Source organism: Pinus tabuliformis, chromosome 8 (assembly GCF_031772625.1).
Source record: "Pinus tabuliformis cultivar Carrire ecotype Pingquan chromosome 8, CPIR1, whole genome shotgun sequence".
In the NCBI taxonomy this organism is placed as follows: domain Eukaryota; kingdom Viridiplantae; phylum Streptophyta; class Pinopsida; order Pinales; family Pinaceae; genus Pinus; species Pinus tabuliformis.
This window is the reverse complement of record NC_142294.1, coordinates 266,574,121-266,597,635: the sequence shown is the minus strand read 5'-3', so window position 1 is coordinate 266,597,635 and position 23,515 is coordinate 266,574,121. Positions and strand designations below refer to the sequence as shown.

Here is a 23,515-nt window from a genome sequence, read left to right as displayed (position 1 = left end):
GCATCACACATCTCACACATATATATAGAGAGTGTGCTCTTGTTATATTAAAAGTTCTTTTTAATTCAAGGTATGATAAAGATTTGTAATTGCTTCAATGTTTATTGCAGAGTTGACATGTAACATATTAAATAAGTATTAATATCAAAATAATTATGGAGAAAAACAGATTATTAACAAAAATATAATTTTATATATTATACAAAATGAGAGAAATTAAAAAATTATTATAGTTAAAACATTTTATTATTGTGTTGTTCCAAAACCAACATAGATTCATTTTAACACTAGATCTATTAAAAATCTAGAGGATCAAATCTACTAAGGTGTAAATCTCTCAAATTTTGCATTCACAAAAAAGTTTGCATTTTCAAATATTTGATCTCTCTAAACACTTATAAATATAAAATTAAAATATCATTATACTAATATCTAAAAATTCATATCCAAATATTTTATATAAAATTTATCTTTTATATTAAATATTTTAACTTATATTTGAATAAAATAATTCAAACACTTTAATTTGAATTATGCAAAACGATTCAATCTTATAGGAAATTTTGTATTTATATAAATTTGCTCTATACTCAAAACCCTTTAACTTAAACTTTTAAATAAAATAATAAAATTGTATCTAAGAGTTTAAATATTAACCGTTCCTTATTTAATAATCTATATCATAGATAAAACGCATTAATCAAAATGTAAAATCGACATTACATGCAACATAAAATAAAATCTACACTTTATCCATAACATTTGAACTAAAAATGTTTAAATAAAATGATAAATCTCTATCCAAAAATCCATAATAAAATGTATTAATGGAAATATAATCTCTGCATATGACCTTCAAGATTCCAATCAAAGTTGTATACCAACCAAAATTTACGCTCTGCTCAAAATATTTTAAATTGAAAGGTTGGATGAAGCCATCCAATCTCATTCAACTACAAACATTAAAATATCTTCGACAAAAGGCTATCACATTTCCCATATGACAAAGCAAATTTTACACCTCACGGGTTGAAAATTAAGTTTGATGGGTGCATATCTATGGAAACGTCAACTTGAATACGACTCAAATGGTGATGGTTACCTAAAAAAAATAGAAACTTAGTATACTTGACTTGCAAGTGGTTGGTTATGCTCTTGGTGTTATAGTGGCAGCTATGAGGTTTGATCCTGGGTCTCCTATAGATTAGGCCTCGCAGTTACCGATTCACCATGTGGTTAAAAAAAAAAAAAAATGAGCCCTTATACAGTGATATGGGGTTTAGTGGTGAGTTTCGCTGGGTGAAACTCACGAGATGAGGGTTCAAATCTCATTGAGTATGTATTTGACCTATTGTGTATTGGCTAGAAGAGTAGTGACCCCATAGAGGACGTCTTGGCTCTTGTTGAGGCATAAGTTTCCTACTATTGTGCGGCTTGCAGGTTGTTACACGTAGCCTAGGTTTATAGTGGCAGTCAGTTAGATTTGATCCTGAGTCTGTTTAGGATAACTCTCACCAGTGGCGGCTTGCAGGTTGTTGCACGTAGCCTAGGTTTATAGTGGCAGCCAGTTAGATTTGATCCTGGGTCTGTTCAGGATAACTCTCACCAGTTATCGATTATTCTAGATTCAAATAAAACAAAATGAGCCCTTCACTATTCCACCTCTTTAATGGAGGAAAACATCCGTCCCCTCGTTACTGTGTCATGCTCAGCCTTATTGATAGATCCATCCGTTGAGGTTGATTAACACCGTAAAACTCTCATGTATTTATAAATTTGTAACCCTGTAACAGATTACTAAATTGGTAGTTAGTTTCATGTTTTAGGATGTTGGTTAATTTTTTTTAGTAATATTTTTCCAATTTTTTTCAAAGATAATGGAAAAAGTTATGTAGATATTATAGCAGCTAGTTCTTGGGATAATCTGTCGAGAAGTTGGGACTGTTTATTGTGAGGATTCACAAGAAAATGGCCCAATACATCAATTAGATGAAGAAACAATCTGTACCATAAGCTATCTTTAGCCTTGTGAATGTTAAAATAATTTCTTTATTTCATTCTTTCAATATAATTTGGGGGAATCAAGCCTAGACCGAGGCTCATACCAATTTCAAATTTGCTATTACAACAAAAACTTCCTTTTGAACTCCCCTTCCAAATAACTTAGGGGAATCAAACCTAGACCAAAGCTGGTATCCCCTTCGAAATAACTTGGGGAAATCAAACATAGACCAATGTTGATACCATTTTAAGCATTTTCCTTCTAACAAATAAAGTTTCAAACTCATAAGATTACCTTAACTTTTTGGTTTTGTCCCATGTTCCCATGATTAATCTATATCATTTATTGCCAAAACATTCATACACATAATAATACCTTGAGTGGGTGATTAGTCTCAGATTACCATAAAAACAAACAATCCACAGCATTGAGCTGAGAGGCTAATTCTATAGCCCAGCACAGTGAGATGTGTAAACATGCATGTCCATCATAAAGTAGAAATTTTGCTCATGTTAGCCAAAATAAATTTATTAAAAAAAAAACAACACAAAAAAAAAATAACTACACAAAACATTTAAATTATGCCTCCCTCTCGAATCATGTTAGATCTGTATTGAAAATAATATATACTAACTTATTCCCACAAATACGGCACCACTGATCTTAGTACACCCCAAGTCCCTCCATCATAAAAACAACTTTACCATGGTTCCTTCTTTTGTCTACATATCTCAAAATGAATGTGAGTATGAATCCACTATTATCAATAGGGATTGTATATACCCACAGTTAAATAATCTATTGGCTTAAATCCAAAATAAACATATATAATACCGTATATACCCACTTATAAATAATCTACTTGCTTAAATCTAAAAAGTGAGCATATACCATCCCTACGCATTAACCGCCACGCAACAAGTTACATAAATCTTCCCAAAATAGATCTCCAGTGTAAGCAAGCCATCTATATGGATGGTAAAGGCATCGCTGATGGTGAGGGGACTGCTTACGCACCAAGCACGCCATCCAACACGGTGGGGACTCTACCTGCCAATCGCGACAATCATATGTGCACGCCAAACCAGCTACTGTGCTATGCTCCCATTTAGTGACAAAATTCCATTTTCTCATTACGATATGCACTTCCGGATTAGTGGGAAAGATACAGAAATTCACATTACTTTCCGAAAGGACGTAAGGAGATCTTTAAGTGATAGAGTTGAGCAACGATAACAATCTAACAGTAGCACGCCGAATCATCATCAAATCCATCAGATATTATATTAGATTTGAATATAATCATATTTGATGCTCTGATAAAGATTGATACCTAGGAAGAAAAGCAATTGCAAGTGCAGTATATTAAACATTGAAAGGGCATCATGCCAACTGTAAACTCGCGTTTAAATATAGATGAAGCCGCCCGGACAGGCCTATCATCTTTTTCCTCCTGCTCAAACTACAGTCTAGAGAAGTAGTGATCATTTTGATGCAATTACAGTTAAGCTCTGTTGTGTACTGCCCAGTGCCCAGCACTATTTAGTCATCAATTTCCAGGGAGCAGAGAGCTTCGTTAAGGATTTAAAGTCGAATCCAGAAAAATGAGCGTTTTAATCTTCCAGTTGTCAGTGGGTAGGAAGCTGATGGTTTCTAGTCCAGCACCTCCCCCAATGGGAGATGAGCACACTTGGCGGTATGTCAACGACGGAACGGCAGATTCCGACATAAGTGTCATTCTTGCAGCTCTGCTCTGTGCTCTCATCTGCGGGCTCGCTATCAATTGGGTGTTCACATGCACCCGTTTCTACAGTAGTGAAATGAGAACCGACTCTTTCGATGAGGAATCTATTCGGCTGGTCAAGACTGGATTGAGGAGGGCAGCCATCAAAACACTGCCTGTTGTTGTTTACACATCTGCCTCTAAGGGCTTCACCGGTGATTGCTCCATCTGCCTGACCGAATTCGGGAAAGGAGAAAAGGTGCGAGTGTTGCCCAACTGCAACCATGGCTTCCACATGGAATGCATTGATAAATGGCTCTTCTCGCACACTTCCTGCCCTATGTGTAGACATTCTCTGAATCTCTTTAGCCCAAACAGAAATGCCAGAGGCGCTCCAGTTGCTGAGGCCACAGAGTCAAACTGTAACGCGATGCCTGTAGATATGGAGATAACTGATTCAAGTCAAGTGATTCTTCCACGTGCCATCAGGTTGGAGAGAACTCCACCAGAGGACTCGGAGGTTTCAACTTCTTTACCGTTTCCACAATCTCTAATTTCTGAAAATCAAAGGTCATGTGATCCTATGAACAATGTCAGCTAGATTCATCTGCACCGAGTTATTCATTTACACGGTTATTCATATGAACTGAATTTGTACTAAAAGGTCATCTCAGGTACCCAATGCATAAATGAGTGAAGATATTCAATGCACACTCTAAGGAACAGAGTTGGTTGTTTCAGTGGATAATTTTAGTTTTGTGAAAAGTGGAGTTAATGAAATATATTTAATTTAACTGTTCATTGGTAATGAGAAAGTTTTAATGGAAAATTTTCATTGTAATTTAGTTATTAATTGAATTCCTATTATAATGTTCTATAAATGAATATCTTTTGTAGCTAGAGGTTTGAAGTTATTTTGGGAATTAAATTATCTTTTAATTTAAGTTTGATGAATTTTGTAAAATTTTGATAATAACATATTATTGTGGATTAATAGTTATTGCGGATAAATAGAAATTGTATCCAATACATAGTTAATATATAATTGGCCCTGATTTAAATTCAACTTAGTTAAATAAATAATAATTAGATTCACTTGTCATAATTACTTAAAAAAATTTATATTAATTAAGATAATCTCCAATACAATTATTTGAAAGAAACTTTTCTGTATTTTTCAATTTATTGTATATAAGAAATTGAGCTCTTAATAAATCAAAAGCAATTTTAAATTAGACATCAAAACTAAAGATTGCTATGAACCTTTCACTTTAAAATTGATAAGATACTAATTATTACAATCAATGGGGAAACCTCCTTTTACAATGAATATAATGTACAAGAAACAATTTTTTTGTTTGTCGGACTATGTCTCCTTAATATATATAGGAGATAAAAGGTAAAATTATAATAAAATAGGACCTTGAAATGTTCTAGTTGACCTCATAATATAAAAATTAAACTAATAATGGATGCTTATTAGGGACTTAATACAGGGCCCAAGGACCATAATGAAGCCCTTCTCATTTAAAAAAGTTTTTCCATAAAAGTTTGTATTTGAGGGGCTTCTTCACAATGCTCATTTTCCAAGTAGGTTCTTCTAAATTCATATTCTTCGACTTGATTATATGCACGTCCTACCATTAGATATTCATGGGACTCCCTTAATATATCATCTTTCAAATTTTATTAAGCGAATAAAAATATCCTAACGTTATACCAAGGTATATCTCCTTTCTACTCCCAATGTTCCATGAAGTTCATTCCGTCATTTATATAACATGTTTTTATAGTACCATTGTCATTTTGTTATTGATAGCAGCCTTATTCTAGCTTTACTGGGATATAAGGTGTAAAGAATATATGATTGAGGTGTCTTCTATTCTAGAAACATATTTTTTTCCATATTGTCCTTCCCCTTCTTGTATATTGTTTCAAAATCAAACCCTTGCAATTTTGCTACCCATATTTTTTTCTCTTTTGGTGATAGCATTTGCTCTAGACTGCACTTTAGACTATCATAATATGTATTGACTTTAGAGCGTCTCCAAATTAGATATTTTTATTCTTTTGTTACAAGTGGAATTTCTTCCATTTCTTTTTCATATGATTATTTCACTAAATTTTTTCCTTTGAATTGTCTAAATTCATAAATTAATTTTCTCCCTTCTTGTGTCAATATTTCTCTGATTCGTTGTGTTGTTGGATGACATTCAACTATGAATGTTTTCCCAAAATTAGGTGTTTCTAATAGTGGTGTCAATGTCATGACAACCTTTAATAGAGAGAATGCCAAATTTGAGTCATCATTTGATACAAATGTTTTTTTATTCAATAGAGGTGTGTGTGGGCCTACAATGCATGCATTCTTCTTAACACATTTTTGGTAATATCCTGAAGTCTCAAAGACCCTCTAAGACTCTTGATGGTCCAAGGAAGAGGCCATTTTGTAATAGCGTGGATCTTCTAAGGGTCAACCTTAATTCCTTATTTCGAAACAATATGACTCAAATACTCTACCTCTTATTTCCCAAGGAAAATTTGGATCTTTTAACCTATACTTGTATGTTATCAAGAAATTGCAGAACTTTATCCACATGTTTAATGTTATATTCACATGGTTTTATATAGATGAAAATATCATCAAAGAAAATAAGATGGTTTTGAAAAGTAGAAGAATTTTTAGTCAACGCAAAAGACATGAGAAAGGATTCATATTGCCCTTCATGTTTTCCAAAAGTTGTTTTGGGAATCTCTTATTTCCTTCATATGATTTGATGGTATCCCAATCAAAGATCATGCTTTGTAAACCAAACCACTACATGAATCTCTTATGATATCCCATTAATACTTGGATAGAAAATTTATGCTCAGTGGTGATTTTGTTTAGATCTCTATAATCAACACACCTTCTCCAAGAACTATACTTTTTCCTCACAATAAATATAAGAGCTGGAAATGAACTACTAGTATGTTGAATAACACCTAAACCTACCATGTCTTGTACCATTTTCTCAATCTCCCCTTTCTATTGATGAGAATATGTATATATAGTTTTATTATGACTCATTCCAAGTATTAATTCAGTTTTATGTTCATGATCTCGAGATGGATGTACAAATTTAAGGAGTTAACTAGAATACCCTATAGTTCATTTTCAATGTGTCTTTTAATTTCTCGAGAATATTTTCATCTTCCTTCTTAATTTCCATATAATACAATCTAGCAATAACTCCATTACTGTCCTTTATAGGATTTTTTTGATTCTATGAGATTTGATACCTTAAAAAGGTTTAGATTTTAACCCTTTCATATCATATTGAACTCCCAATTCAAATGTCATGAATAATTCATTATAGTTTGGAGAAATTGTACCAAAATTTCTAAATCATTGAATTCCTTAAACAAAATTTATGCCTGTAGTCGGAATGGCATACATTGAACTTTACAATATGTATTCCCCCCATAGTAATTTTAATGTTGTGGCAATTTCCTACATAATCAATACTTCCTCCAATGACAACTAAAACTTGAGATTTTTTCACTGGATATACAAAATAATTGAGGTGCTCCACCAATGTTTTATTAAAAAGTTATGGGTACTACCAGAGTCAACAAGAACTATGAATCTTTTGTTTTTAATGTAACCATCATTCTTCATGATCTCATTGGAGTTAAAAAACCTATTAATCCATGAAAGTATATCTCACACCTATGTGAATCAATGTTGTGCATAATTTCCATCTATATTTCCTTCTCTTTTAAGTTCAAAAGTTCTTCCTCACTTCGTTATATACATTCATCTATTTCCTCTTCATTATTATTTTCTAATGTTAACAATTTTTTTTCTTGAAATTTATGCATTTTTTTACCATTTGTCGTTACAACCAATGAATAGTACTTTTTTATATTATTTCTTCCATTTACTTCTATTATATTCTATTAGGTTGAGGTTAGGTTGTATTATGAAGCCAAAACAAATATTTTCCTTCTGTCTATGCTCTTAGGGTAGACTTTTCTGTAGCCTTATTATTTGAATATGATAAGAAAATTGAATAGATTCCATAACAATCTTTGGATGTTTCAAAAAACATCATGTTTAATGACCTCTTTTAATCCACCCATTTAATATTTTAATAAATATTCATTTCTTATGTTATGTGTTCAAGTGGACAAAATTTCAAATTCTGAATTACAATCTTCAATATCACCAAATCTTGATTCTTTTCAATTTTCTAAAATTGTCTTATTCACAATGCTCTCCATATTGTGATTCCTTGTCTCTTGTAAATTGTTAATTTTTGGCAACTCATGATAAATTCTATCCTTTGGACAGTTTTCCTCATCAAGGAATACCCCTCCTAGCCCTTGGAAGTGTTTAATTTGGTTAAAGAAAAATATATTTTAATATGGAAACCCACATGTGAACAACAAGGATAAGTCAGCCCAAAAGGAAATCGGACACCCATGGATGACTATAAATACAAGAATAGTGACCGTCATTTGATCATCATCATCATCATTCTACTTTCTTGGTTTGGCTTGCACGGGTCTAAAGTGGTTTGTGGAGATTGGTTTGTACAAGTATGCAATTGCAAGGTCTGTAGCCCACACGTGGGATTAGTGTTTTTGTTCTCGGTTGTAGGGATGTTATAGAATATTTTCAGATGCAACTGTGGGCATGAAAGCCTATGACTACTATTGGGGGGTTTCAGCCACATGCACATCTCTCTTTCCATGTAGTGGGAACATAGGGTTTGATTTTGAAAATTGACCATAATTGACCCAAGATTCTGACAATTGATGACAGTTGACTGTAGTTTATGAATCAAGGTTTTTCTTATTAGAATTATTGGGTTCATCTCATAGATGTTGTTTAGTTAATTTGTTGGATAGTCTTACTGCTAGAGATATAGATAATTGTACTCTCCCTTTTCTAGAACATTCAATGAAAATCTAATTAGAAGAAGAATTTGAAAGGGGTTTCCCCCTTGTGGATTTTTCCCTTGGTCTTCGACCAATCCTTGTGTCTCTATGTGTGAATGCTTTTCTTCTGTTATTACTTTACGATCCACTCATTTGTTGATAATATTGTTCTTTCTATATAATTGCATATGTTTTTGAATAATGTTATAATGTTTTGAGGTGATTTCAATGTGTAAACAATGAAATGCAATTATATAAAGCAATGAAAGGTATAGCCCTAAGAAAAATTAGCATGGTATCAGAGTTGGGATGAAGAAAAGTCATTCAAGATTACCCCTATGAAGACACCATGAATGGAACCAACGAAATAGGGAGTATACCTAAAGGAAGGATAGGGTTTGAAGGAAACGATAGGTAATATATTTATTAGGGTTTGATGAATATTATGAGCTTAGGGTTTGGAAGAAACCATGGATTATGCCAAATATTTGAGTTATGAAATCTAGGAACCCTAGCATGATCATTGTGAAGATATTTTATCACTTGTGAAAGGATTTATGTAACCCTAGATGGGACAATCTCAATTAAGCTTAGTTGTTGATGAAGTTAATTGAAATATATTAAAAGAAATAATGCTACATGGAAAATAGATAGTAATGATTGTTGAAGGTTGGTTCAAGAGGGAGATGATCACTTCTAGTGAAATATAAGTCCCATTTATATTTATGTTATTTTCTTATTAGATTTATTTTTCTTCTTACACTTCCTGCATGAATATTTAAGTATATGAATACTTCTAACCTCTAGATGAGGTGTGAAAACCAGATCCTTCTTGAGGATCATCTAATATTTGAGAAAAGAGAGCTATTGTAGGAAGTGAAGGGTTTTTGCTTGAAAAGGAAAGAAGTTCCTAAGGAAAAACTTTGAAATTTTTCAAAGTAGCATCCAAAAATAATGATATGCAAGTATGAGCTACAAGTTGCATAGGTATCTGAATACTTTAAGATATCTATAGTTTATTGTTTTGGTGTTGTGACTAAGCTAAAATGTTGGATGGTTTGTTAAGCCCTAAGACATGAAAATAAAATCACCTTCATAAATGGCTCATGCATTCATATGAAAGTAAGTTTTATTTATTGTACATGTGATATATACATTCCCTTGATATTTGGAAATACATGGTGGATTCACTAAAGTTAACTATAGACATTGAATTTGAGATATGTTAACTCAATACTATTGTTAATGCTTGTGATAAGCATAATAAAAGTGTGATAATAATAATAATACCCTTATTGATCTTGGTAAGGTTTTTTTAAGCTTAGTAAATATGAAAAGCGGTAAAATTGGATGCCTTGACTTGATGTTGTGATTATGATCCTTTAAGTATGAAGATAAACTTATATGACACTAACCCTTGATGAATGTTTGATGGCATGTTCATATGGTATCATGAAGAAACTAATGATGACTTCTTGTGATATATGTCTGACAACCTGATATAATTTGTGAACTAAAAACTTTGTTTTACCATGACAACATTATGATAGACAACTTGATTTCATGAACGATGATGATTGAAGAGGCTTCTCATTTAGAGAGAGACACTCTTCATGAGATTTTTACAACTATTATTATTTGAAAATAAGGCACTTGACTGTTGAAAGAACGATATTGGGAAAGAATAAGCATCTGATGTTGTTCAAGAAATTTTGGCAAGTTTTGATTTGTGCAGAGAAACTTTCTCCTAGTTGTTGGTGTGTGTTATATTGTTTCCATGAATATCCCCACGCGCATATCGGAGGGATTACGGGGGGGGGGGTAGACACCCCTTCATTACACTGGGCATAGTGGGGCAGCCATGGGGGGGAGATAGCCCCCCCTGTCAAGGGATTTGTGGAGGGTAATAGCCCCCTCTATGGGGTCCACGACAGTGCCCCAAGAATATTTATTTTTTTCGACCATACATTAGATGGGCAGACATACCTATGGTTTTGTGCATGGGTTTTGCACAAGGTTTTCAACGTGATGGTTTTCTTCCCATGGTATCTTGTAGATCTGGTTAAGGGACTACAATTATGTTCGAATCCAGGGTTAATGGATTGGGGTTTATGAATGCCTCAACATGTATATATATGTACTGTAAAATTAAAAGGAATATAATGAAAAATCAATCTGGTAGTTCCAGTTTTTGTGTCTAGGGAAAAATATCTATGTATATATGTTTTATGTTTTATGTTCTCACGATTGTTTATTTTGTGTTTTTAATAATTTGTTTGTAGGTAGTTGCAATACATGCTTAAAAAATACACTAGTCCAAGTCATAATTAATTCTAGAAAATCCTTGAAACCTTACAACTGCTAATGAGAGAAGAGTCATCTCAAAATACACAAGGTTTTTATACAAAAAAATTGCAGAAAGAAAACAATGAATAAAAACACAATCACATATAGATCACAAAATTTATGTTGGGAACACAACTAGGAAAATCCCTTCTTGCTTCTATCAAATCAACTTTGAAATATGATTTATTATGTAGAGTTTTCTTCAAGCCTGAAGCTCCCTACAATACAGATCAACTCTCTCTCACGACTTGCCCGAGAGCTAGGAAAATAAGACCCATTAAGAGATATTATTTCCTAATGCGAATTTTCCTCTAAAAAAAGTAATTTCCCTTATTTCCTTTCAAAATTGCCAATATAATTGATCTTATTTTTTCTCAAGATCTGCCCAAAAAATCTTTTGTACCATCATAAATACAATGTGTGCCTTCATTCAATCTCAATAGGCAATTCAAATTGCATGACCTACTCAGGCTAATTTTAGCAGTTACAACTAGTTAACAGAGAGTAAGTTGAGTTAACAGAAAGTAAACTACTCAACTAAACTCATAAGTATCTCTATTATTGAACTAGATATGAGTTAACTGACATAAACTAGAGTTATCTCAGCTATATATCTAATTTTAGCTATCAACTAGTCCACAACTCACTAAAATCCATATAACTCAAATTAATTGACAATAACCTAGTGATAGGCCACATCACACTTGTTAACTAACAACTAACTCAAGAATCTATAAGATCGAATTCAAATTGGCATCTTTGACTAAGGAACAAGTCAAGGAAGCCATTCCTTTCTACATTTTCAACACTCCCTTTTAGCGGGGAAGGTTTTCTTAGAAGAACCTTGTCCACCTAGATCTTCCTTCAGATTTACCAAGTTCTCTATTGCTTCGGCTACTCCCTCTAAATTAGAAAGAGTCATGTACCCTACATATCTAGTTTTATGCATCTTGGTGTTGGGGAATCAACTCTCTTCTGAGATCCCTTAACCAAATCCTTTTCCCACTTGGCTGGAACTTTTCATATACTAGAAGTATTTTACTGAGTGGTTTCCTCCACTCACCCTGGGCTATGTTCCTCATCATTTTCCCGCTGATCAACCCAACTACCAACTAGATTAGACTGAAACTGAGATAATATTTGAGACTCCATCTTAAGATCTCTATCCTACTCTCACTCAACCACCACATCTCTACTCTGGGAACTCTCTTCCTTGTTGCTCAAAGCTTCACATGCATCAACTTCTAATGTGTATAAGCTCTCAATCTTGACCCAAATATTTTTGAATTGTCTCAAGGTAGAATGATTGAGGTAGGCCTTCCCTTTGATGAATACAACACCATACCCTTTGTCTTTAATGGTTGCTACTGAGACAATATTTTTCTTCAATCTTAAAACATACGTCACAATCTTCAGATGGAGAAGGGAACCGAAATACCTCTTAAATATCCCTATAACAACTCCTTTGTTCAATTATTTTCCATCATCTCCAAGCTCAATACGGAATTTCATGTCTTCCTCCTCCAAGATTATTAAGAGATTTGTGTTCCTTGTAATGTGGAATGAAGCTCTGAGTCACTATATTGCACATTACCTCATAGTGAGATTTCACTTCAAGCTATCAAGGATAAACCCAATTCAAACTGAGAAGAGACTACTTGTACTCATACTGATATTATAACATGCTTGTTAGATTTCATGTTTTGACATTTTTTTGCATAATTTCGAAACTCATGACAATGAAGACACTTTCTTTATAACATCCTTCTTTCCTTGCCTCCATTCTGACTAGACTCGGTTTTTCCTTGGGCGATATTTCCCTTGGTTTTCTTCCCTTTTCCAGCTAAAGAAAATTTCCCCTCATCTTTTATCCTATCTAAGACTCCATCCCTTGTGTTCTCCTTATCGCTTCCCACCCAAGATCTGACCACAGTCTCTCCCAATCAGGGAGCTTATCTCTACCATTCATTGCATCATGGAAGCTATGCCAACAATTACGGAGCCCAAAAGGAAGGCTCACGGGATATGTTGGTGGAAATCTCTCTCTAACAGCTCCAAGTTCATCCCTCACTTGAGGAAACCTAAATAGATATGTAACAGTGAGCTCATTCTTTCCCATTCAAATGTTCCTTAATTTATCATTCAAAGCAAATTTTATCGCATCACTATTGCTTTCAAAATGAATAGTAATGGCCTTCCACATCTGGAATGTTGAATCCTTCCCATGCAAGTTTGGATCAATATGGTCTCAAAATCCTTCTAGGATAATCCTCTTAGCTTTCGCAATATCCTTCTTCTATTGAGTCAATTGTGTGCATCTGATGCATGAGGTTTAGGAATATCGATCTTCATGTATTCCAAAACCCCATTATCATCTAACACAACCTCCATTATGTCCTTCCATTCAAAAATGTTTGAAGTCCCTTCTAGGGCATGCTCTATCCTCAAGCCATAGGATGACATGATTCCTACACTTGTAGAATTCTTGCACTAACTGATATTCTCTCCAATATGATTTCAATATGACCAATGAACTCAATCTCGATATTGTTTTTAGCTCTAATGCCATGTAGAAAATCCTTCAAACCTTGCAACTACTAATGAGAGAAAACTAATCACAAAAGACATAAGATTTCTCTACCAAAAAACTATATAAAGAAAACAATGAATAGAAACAAAATCAGACATAGAACATAAAATTTATCTAGGGAACCCAACTTTGAAAAACCCCTCTTTATATTATTAAACCAAATACGAAATATGATCTATTACATAGAATCTACTTCAAGCTCGAAGCTCCCTGCAATACTGATCAACTCTCTCTTAAGTCTTGCCGAACACCTAGGAAAATAAAAATCCTAAGAGAACTTGTTTTCTATTGTAATTTTTCCCCCCAAAAATAGGAATTTCTCATACTTCCTTTTGAAATTCTCAAGATAATTTCTTTGTCTACTTCTCAACCTATACCCACAAAAACCTAGGTACCATAATGAATAAAATTTATGCCTTCATTCAATCTCAATAGAAAAATCGAATTGCATGACATACTAGGGAAATTTTTAGTAGTTGCAACTAGTTCAATGAGAGAAAGTCGAGTTAACATAATGTCACAACTCCACTAAGCTCATTAGTATATTTATTCTTGAACTAGAGATTAGCTAACTAACAGACAGTAGAGTTAACTCCACTATATAGCTAATTTTTTCCATCAACTAGTCCACTTCTCACTAAAAGCCATCTCACTCAAATTAACTGAAAATAAATCAATGATAGGCCACATCACACACATGTATAGACAAATAACTCGAGAATATATGATATTATTGCAAATTGAAATATTTGACTAAGGATCAAGTCAAAGATGTCATTCATTGCTACATTTTGAACATCGCTAGGAGAAATGCTTAAGGGTGTGATTATAAGCCTCCCAACTGCATAGAAGAATGTATGTGGGTGAAATTGAGCATGAAGGATACAAAATCAAAAATTCTATACACAAGACCAGAAGAAAACCAAGAGTTGGTAGACCTACAAATATGGAGTAGATGATGGAGAGTTCTATGAGAAGAAAGCATTGTCCTGTTTGATGCAATATCCTTGAGCTTGGGATGTCCAAATTAATAGTTAACTAGTGAAGCCTAGGAAGATGTGCCAATTCGAACTTGAAAAGTGGTCCAAGGTATACCTTGATTTATGGTTTTATATGTTGACTATCTATTCTTGAAAAGTAGTGAGCCTTTTATGATCAAGCATGAGAGGGAGTTGGCCTCTATACTTGAGATGAATGTTGGCATTATGATGTATGTGTTGTACTTGTTGGCAACCCACTTGTAGTAGAACAACTCACGATAGCAGTGTTTACAAATGTGATGAAATGTAGGGTAGCTTCAAGGATTCAGTTCAGATGGCAACACACTCAGATGAAAGATCACAGTATAGCAGGTAAACAGAAAAGAATTGCATATCAGTCTTCACAAAATGAAGAAAGAAAGGTGTACGCAGGTTCACCATTGACCAAGCTATGTATACACAAAGGTTCACTGTATACAAGTCGCGTATACGTACACATGCACTTTCAGAAAAGGAAAAGTGCATATACCTTGGAAAACTAAGTTTTTGGTCCAAAGTATTTGGTCCATGGTATTTTGATCCATGGTATTGGTCCAAGGTATCTGGTCTGAGGTATTGACCCCAGGTATTTGGTCCAACGTATTGGTCCTAAGTGGTTTTGGTCCATGGCATTGAGAAAGGCCTAAAAGTATAAAAGGAGGAGAAGATCTTTAGGCCAAGGGGTGCAAGTATCCAATAACTGATGAAGTGTGAGATCTAAAATGCAAGTTATTGGATTATGGTGTTGTGCTTGATCTGATCCAAGGATGAACCTTAGCGTTTGATGAAGGATAAGATCTAATAATGTATCAGGATCTTGAGGCTTGAAGTGAACTATCTTTATGTGATTTGATCATATGTTTGAATAACTGGTGCATGTTGTAGTATGTAAATAAGATGATCTGGGTATGACTGAAGTCTGGAATAGTTGTAAGGTTTAAATCATCATTTACAGATCTATACGTAGGTTCACATTAGAAAAGAAGCATATACACGTTGGTTCTGCATATCAAAGCAGCGTATACAACATAAATTTGATTTCCAGATCTGTATGCCGGTTCGATTTGAGGAAAGCGCATATGCACACAGGTTCGACACATGGAAGTAGCGTATACCTTATAAAATATGTTTCAGTTGCTTCTGTTTGCTGTTGCAGTGTTCTGGATTCTTGTTACTGTATTCTGGTGATAACATTCTGAGTGATCAGAGTGATGGGTTGTCAAAGTGATTGATTGATTCGGTTGTGGTTGGTTCAAAAGGAGATTGGTGGATGCAAATATATTTATTGATTGAATGATGTTATTGATTGATCCAGTCTAAAAATTTATGAAACATGGTCCTTGGAAGAAAAGAGAAGGTTGTAGCCTTTTTCTAGGTCGGCACCTACGTACTAGTAAACATATCAGCTAGTACAAGAGGTAAGGGGTTGTAGCTCCCTTCCAGTAGAAGCTGGAGAATGAGATAGGGTTGTAGCCTTCTGTAGGTAGAAGCCTGCATATTGGTATAAGACTGCACCAGTACAAAATTTGTAAAAAGAATTTTCTTATTGTTAAAAGAAGACAGAGACGACAATAACAGATGGTTTTCACCCACATTGGGTTTCCACCTTATATCTTGGTGTTCATGGGTGTTGCTTTATTATGTTTTTACTGCACTGTACAATGAATTCCTGATATACTGGTTAAAGTTCAATGCATGATAATTTGGGTAAATCAAAAGATCTCTGCATATACGCTAGTTGCATTAAGTACAGTTGTGTATACACGCTAGTTCGCTAAACTGAAGTAGCGTATAAAAATAAGTTTTGAAAATTAAATTATTGATCTGATAATACTGATTCACCCCCCCTCTCAGTATTATTTCCAACAATTAGTATCAAAGCAGGTCCTTCAGAAGAAGCTTGATTGCTTGAAGGAAGATCCAGCATCATGAGTAATCAAGAAAGTGGGGGATCCATCAGACCACCAATCTTTGATGGGAGAAACTTTTTTATTGGAATGTAAGAACCACAACCTATCTTCAATCACTTGGAACAGATGTATGGGAAATCATGGAAGAAGGATATACATTTCCATCAACAATTCCTACAAATACAATAAGTAAAAGGCAATATGAAACCAATGCCAAGGTTGTCAATACATTATTGGGAAGTCTGTCACAATCAGAGTTGTCAATGTTATACAGCTCAATCAGCCAAAGAAATATGGGACAAAATCATTCTAAGCTACGAAGGAGACTGTCAGGTAAAACTTGCTAAACTGCAAACTCTCAGATTTCAATATGAAACTCTCAAGATGCACAATGATAAAAGTATAGCTAGTTACTTATTACGTATAGATGAGGTTTTCAATTGCATGAAGAATTTGGGTGAAGAGATAAAGGAAGTTACTTTAGTTGAAAAAGTTTTAAGATCCTTGTCTGCTAAATTTGAATCAAAAGTATCTGCCATAGAAGAAAAGCAGGATCTACAGACTATTAATATGACACAGCTTCATGGAATCTTAGCTACCTTTGAGATGAGAAAAGGAGGCCCATCAGATATGAGAGAAGCTAGATTTAAAGCTTCACAAAAAGAAAAAGAAGAACTCAATGAATCAAGACATATTTTAGAAGAAGAAGACGAAGTAAACTTTGTGAAGAAGCTTCAATGGGGTTTCAGAAATTCAGTGGTAAACTAACTTTCAAATGTTTTGCCTATGGTAGAGTCGGTCATTATGCTGCCAAATGTCCTCATAAAGATAAAAATGATCAAGGGGAGGAATCTGCAAAATGGAATAAGAAACAAAGTGTAACTAAAAAGAGCTACTATACTCATGAAGAAAGCAATGGTTTATCAAATAGTGACGAAGATGAAAATATTAATGACTATAGACTTTTGATGGCTTATGAGGATGATGATTTCTTGGATGATTTAGATGAAGATGACCTTTATGAAGAAATATCTAAACTCAAAATCTTTTTAGAAGAAAAGAATACAATTATAGACACCTTAGCATACCAACTTGCTGAAAGAGAAAAACACAATGAAAAACTAGAATGTGAAATTGTGTGTCTAAGAAAGGATCTTGAGAAAACAAAAGCTCTCAATCTTAGATTTGCTAAAGGATCAGAAACCTTAAATGAACTTATCAAAGTGAAACTTTCTCCTCGGATAAAGACAGGACTTGGATATACTAAAGAAGCATCTCAATCACAGAAGTCGTCAACCTCCACTAAAAGCTATCTTGATGCAGCAAAGAGCAGTGGACAATTTGACAATCATTAGCAAAGGCATAAAGCAGATCACCAGGTAAATCATGCTCAATTTACTTCAAGGATGAATAGAAGCCGTAACCAACCTCAGGTAAATCGTACTCAATTTGCTTCAAAGATGAATATCAATATAAACTACAATCACCAGGTCAGTAGATTCGATAATCGCAGGAACTTCTTTAATGGTCAATGTTTCTCATGTCATAATTTTGGAAACAAAGATACTCAGTGTGTTTCTTACAAAACCATCATGACTATAGAAACATGAAATGAAAGGAATGTGACAGGGATGAAGAAAATTTCCTATATTAACTTTTCTCTTCTTGAAAATGAAATACAATGCTCAATCTGTAACAACTTTGGCCATGAAGAATTTGAATGCAGGAGTAAATTTTGGCAAATATCTCAAAATGAGCAAACTCCATCAAAATCAAAATTATGGAGAAAGAAATAACTGAAAACAGAAAGATTTGGTATAGCATTTTATGCAGAAGGAAAGAAAACTATTGGCACATCGACAGTTGTTGCTCAAAACACATGGCAGGTGACAAAGAAAATCTACACTCATATAATGCCTTAGAAAAGGAAAAGAGTGTCTCATTTGGTAACGAAAATCCTGTTGTCATGAAAGGTAAAGGCTCTGTTTTCTTGAAAGAAAAAGTTAAAGTTGGGAATGATGTGTATGTTGATGGCTTAAAGCATAACTTGTTGAGTGTGAGTCAAATGTGTGATTAAGGAAATGTAGTGTTTCGATCAAATGGATGTGTTGTTCATGATCTTGATACAGGAGAAACTGTGATCAAAGGTACAAGAACTCTAAACAACCTATACATACTCAAGAGAGGACAACAACAGATCTATCTAAGCAAAAATGATGAAAACTGGCTATGGCACAGAAGATTGGGACATCTAAGATTTTCTCAAATAAGAAAAGCATGCAGATTCTGGGCTATTCGTGATCTTCCAGATATCAACATTCCTGAAAATACTATATGAAAATCATGTCAATTCGGTAAGCAAACCAGATCTCACTTCATCAAAAAGGAAGGATCAACTAGTAAGCCTCTTGAACTTGTTCATACTAATTTATGTGGACCATCAAGGAAAAAGTCACCTCACGGAGAAGAATACTTTATATTGTTCATTGATGATTTCTCCAGAATGTGTTAGAGAGGTCTTCTAAAGCATAAAGATGAAGCATTTGAAAAGTTCAAAGCCTTCAAAGCCTTCAAATATTTGGTTGAAAATGAATCAGATTGAAAAATCAAATGCCTCAGATCTGATCGAGGAGGGGACTTTAACTCAGATGAATTCTTTGACTATTGTGAACAACATGGAATAAAATGGCAGTTCTCCACCACAAGGACTCCTCAACAAAATGGAGTGGTAGGAAGGATGAACAGAACTATTCAAAAAATGTCTTGTGCTATGTGTTGAAGCCACGAAAATCAGGTCTACAACAAGGGGGATACCCACCCGGTCTGGACCTTGGTTGACAGCTCCTTTTCCGTTTGGTATAGTGGGTTCGACTGGGGATATGGGACCAATTTCCCAATTTAAGTGTGTGTGTGAGAAAAATTGATATTTCTAGTATAACAGTTTCTCAATGGAATACTTCTACTGTAATTCTAATCTAATAATAAGGAAATTATATTCTAATAAGCAAAAATATCTAAATCTACACTAACCTAGGGTGTAATCTTTCTTTTATGCGATCTAAAATGATTTCAAATAACAAATGGTAATAAAGATCATTCAGTTGCTATGAGAAAAGAATTCAATAAAGATGAACCTGTTATGAAACCAGCTCAAGAAAAGATAGAAAAGATAGATCAACACCTTAGAATTCAGCCTCTTCGAGGGGGCAACCTCCTTTACATTACATAAATGAACAATTCTTGGATGATACAAATGAAAAGACCTCCTTTCTATATATAGGAGTCTAATGGGTCATAACATAATCAGAGCGGACATAACAATAATAATGTAAGGGCACAATAATAACAATAGTGGGCTTCTATGTGGCAAAATAGTAACAATATGGGCACTACATGGGTACAACAATATAATAAGTGGGTTATACTAATAACAATAAGGGGTTACACTAGTAGTATAGGGGCCTAACATGCCCCTCTCCTTCAAAAAGCGTTGTCCTCAATGCTTGAGTAGTTCTTGATGCTTCTGTATAAAATTCTTGTCCTCACATGTGAAATCTTCAGCGGGCAAGTTCTTCCACTTGATGAGATGCTCTGAAATTGATCGATTTTGTAGCTGTCACGTTCTTGTTTCTGTGATTTCTCCAGGTTCCAATATGATTTTTCCTTCCTCTTCAATTTATGGCAATATTGTTTGAATTGGGATCTTTTGCAAGTTTTGAATAATTGGCCATACTTCTTCGTCCTTCTTCCATTCATCCCTTGCATCATTTATCCAATCTGGTTGGATAATATAAATAGCACAAAACAATGCTTCCACATCCTCATCCTTGAAGAGTCTTCCCATTCGGTAAGGTCGTCATTTTTTAAGTGCATGTAGTATTGCCAACATTTCCTTCTCATAAATAGCTTGCTTGAGATGTAGCAGTAAAAATAACCAATCACCTACATCAAAACATTTTTCACTACAATGTTTATCTAACTGTTGTTTCATTTGATTTTGCACCGAAGTGGTGTTATCCTTTAAAAGTTGGAGAACTTGTTGTTGATGCTCGATGTGATCTTTCACTGCTTGAACCTTTTTCTTCTTGATATGTCCTTCTATCTCTAGGCTTTGAGGAGTGGTAATTTCTTCCAATCCTTTACAAGATATGGTTGGATTCATTTCTTGATGTTGAATGTGATCTTTCACTTCTTGAACATTTTTCTTCTTGATATGTCCTTCTATCTTGATAGTTTGAGGAGTGGTAATTTCGAAAAATGAATTACAAGATATGGTTGGATTCATTTCTTCTTTCTCGATGTGATAATTCACTTCTTGCACATTTTTCTTCTTGATATGTCCTTCTATCTTGAGAGTTTGAGGAGTGGTAATTATTTCCAATGCTTTACAAGATATGGTCTGATTCATTTCTTCTTTCTCTGGGGTGGGGTCCTGGCGTATATCTTCTTCTTTTGATGTTTCTTGATCCTTTTCTTCCTCCTCTTCATATTCTATGTAAAATAATTTCTTCTCAGCACACTTATGACCTTTAGTGCATTTGCTATCACAATTTTAACAAAGCCCTTTCTCTCTTTTTTCTTCCAATTCTTGTGGTGTAACCCTTGTAGGTTGTGGAAGGCTAGGAGAAACAACACTTCCATCTTTATAGTTGTGAGGGGTACGCTTCCTGGTTTCCATAATTTTTCTTTCCACCATGTCACAAAAGCCCTTTTACTCTTTCCAATTGTTGTGGTGTTGCTCTAAAGAAGGTGTTTCTCTTTGTATCCTCATAATGTGCTATCATTTCCTCCGTGAAAATTGACCACGTAACAAGTTTTTTACGAGAACAAAGCCCTTTGTACCATACAAATTGATCTGGTTCTAAATATGAAGATGCAATACATAACTTTTGTAACAGTTGTACACCATGTAGATCAAAATATTGCTCCATCTGAAGTATCCAACTTACCGGATCCTTGCCATCAAACTTCCTCATCTTGCTTTTTCTTGATTTTATGAGCTTGACCTTGAAACGACTATAACTCTGTACCTGTGGATATTTAAGTTCTAAAATTTCTACCTGTAGTAGCTCTCTGTGTCCTCTTTTGAATGCCACCAGTCTGATCCAAAATGGATTCCCCAAAAAAGAGTTATGCACAATCTCCCAAGATGACCTGATTATAGACCTTTTCAGAAGAGCAAACTTGTATGAAGTGCCACGTGTCAATTTTTCAACCTATGGATCTGAAAAATGCATACAAGAAACTAAATTCCGTCCTCTTTCTGTACCTTCTTATGAAATTTCAATCCGATCCTCAGAGAGAAGGTTATGACGATTTTCCCCAGGTCACCTGTTTTGAATGTAATTCAAGAGTCTGCAAAAAGACCAACTTCCTCAGATCATATCTCCGAAAATATCACGTGAAAGTCTCTGAAATTCGGACCCAAGGTTTAACACTATTTCTTCGCAAATGGGTTTTTTTTGCGACATCTGAAACGTCACAGAAAAAAGTTATAGGAAAAAATTCCACGATGACCTGTTTGGAGCAGCGAAACCCTAGAATCCAAAGCTCTGATACCAAATGTTATGAGACCAGCTCAAGAAAAGATAGAAAAAATAGATCAACACCTTAGAATTCAGCCTCTTCGAGGGGGAAACCTCCTTTACATTACATAAATGAACAATTCTTGGATGATACAAATGAAAAGACCTCCTTTCTATATATAGGAGTCTAAGGGGTCATAACATAATCAGAGCCAACATAACAATAATAATGTAAGGGCACAATAATAACAATAGTGGGCTTCTATGAGGCACAATAGTAACAATATGGGCACTACATGGGTACAACAATATAATAAGTGGGTTATACTAATATTAATAAGGGGTTACACTAGTAGTATAGGGGCCTAATAGAACCACTTCGTATAAAAGGTTAGACGAAACAGTTGTGAAAAACATATCGCATAATAAGCTATTCATACACTAAGCATAAATAAATAGCTATCACCGTACAAAAGTGCCAAATGATAACTCAGGCATTCATACATCAATATATAAATAAATGAACATGAAAATTACTTTAACACATGGAATAAATAGTTAAGAGATAGAAATACCATTTATAACTAGTCCTACTCATGAGCTTCAAGTGATAACGATTTATCTCTTCTTGATAAAATATCCACTAAGAGCACAAAAGTGCAACATTAGTAGCAGATATAAAATGCAAACATCAATAAATCCTATTCAATTCATTCATCAAAACCTCCTTAGAGGGTACAGAAGTGCATGTTCTGGGGATGAGTTTTTTTATAAATTGGAGGACCCTTCTCTAAATGCATGAGAAGGGTTTAAATACTACTAACTAAATCTAAAAATAAATTATTACAAAAATGTAGGATGCGGTTTAAATGACCGTCCTCATTTCAAGAAAATAAAACAAAATTAAAACTAAAATTGAATCTAAAATTAAAACTACTTCTGCATTTGGTCCTTGAAATCGCATGCATGCAGCATCTGTTTGAGAAGAGTTGGCTGGTTGACTTCCGATTTTAGTTGATCTGAGAAAACAGAATCGACAAGAGCTGGCACCATCTTTTCGGCCGAATTGATGATACACTTAAGAGTCGTCCATTGCCTATGTGGCTTTACCAAATATTCCCAGTAATAATCCCAGTTCAACTTGGTTAACCCTTGGATTTCTTCTGCCTTTTCTTGGGCCTTCTACTTCCAATCTGCTTGTAGCATTGCTTTCTTGCGATTTTCGGGGCTTGCAGGTGACTGGGCAATTAGCAGCTTTCTTTTTCGAGAAATCTTTCTCAGCAACGCACGATTAGCACTGGGCGCTAATCGTACATCGGAAGCTACCTCCATTTCTTGAGCTGGATTTCCTTGATTCTTTTTTCGCCTTTTGCACTTTTTCCTTCCAGCAGATATAAAGTTCAAAATTTGTAAAAATAATACTTCCGTGAACTCTTGACTTTGAGTCTTAAACTGTGTGTTTCTGATATCAACA

The 23,515-nt window shown here is 34.4% G+C and overlaps 1 pseudogene; it reads left to right on the top strand.

Moving 5' to 3' along the window:
* The first annotated feature begins 3,459 nt into the window (after positions 1-3,459).
* Positions 3,460-4,487, top strand: LOC149235175 (RING-H2 finger protein ATL72 pseudogene; annotated as a pseudogene).
* The last annotated feature ends 19,028 nt before the right edge of the window (positions 4,488-23,515 follow it).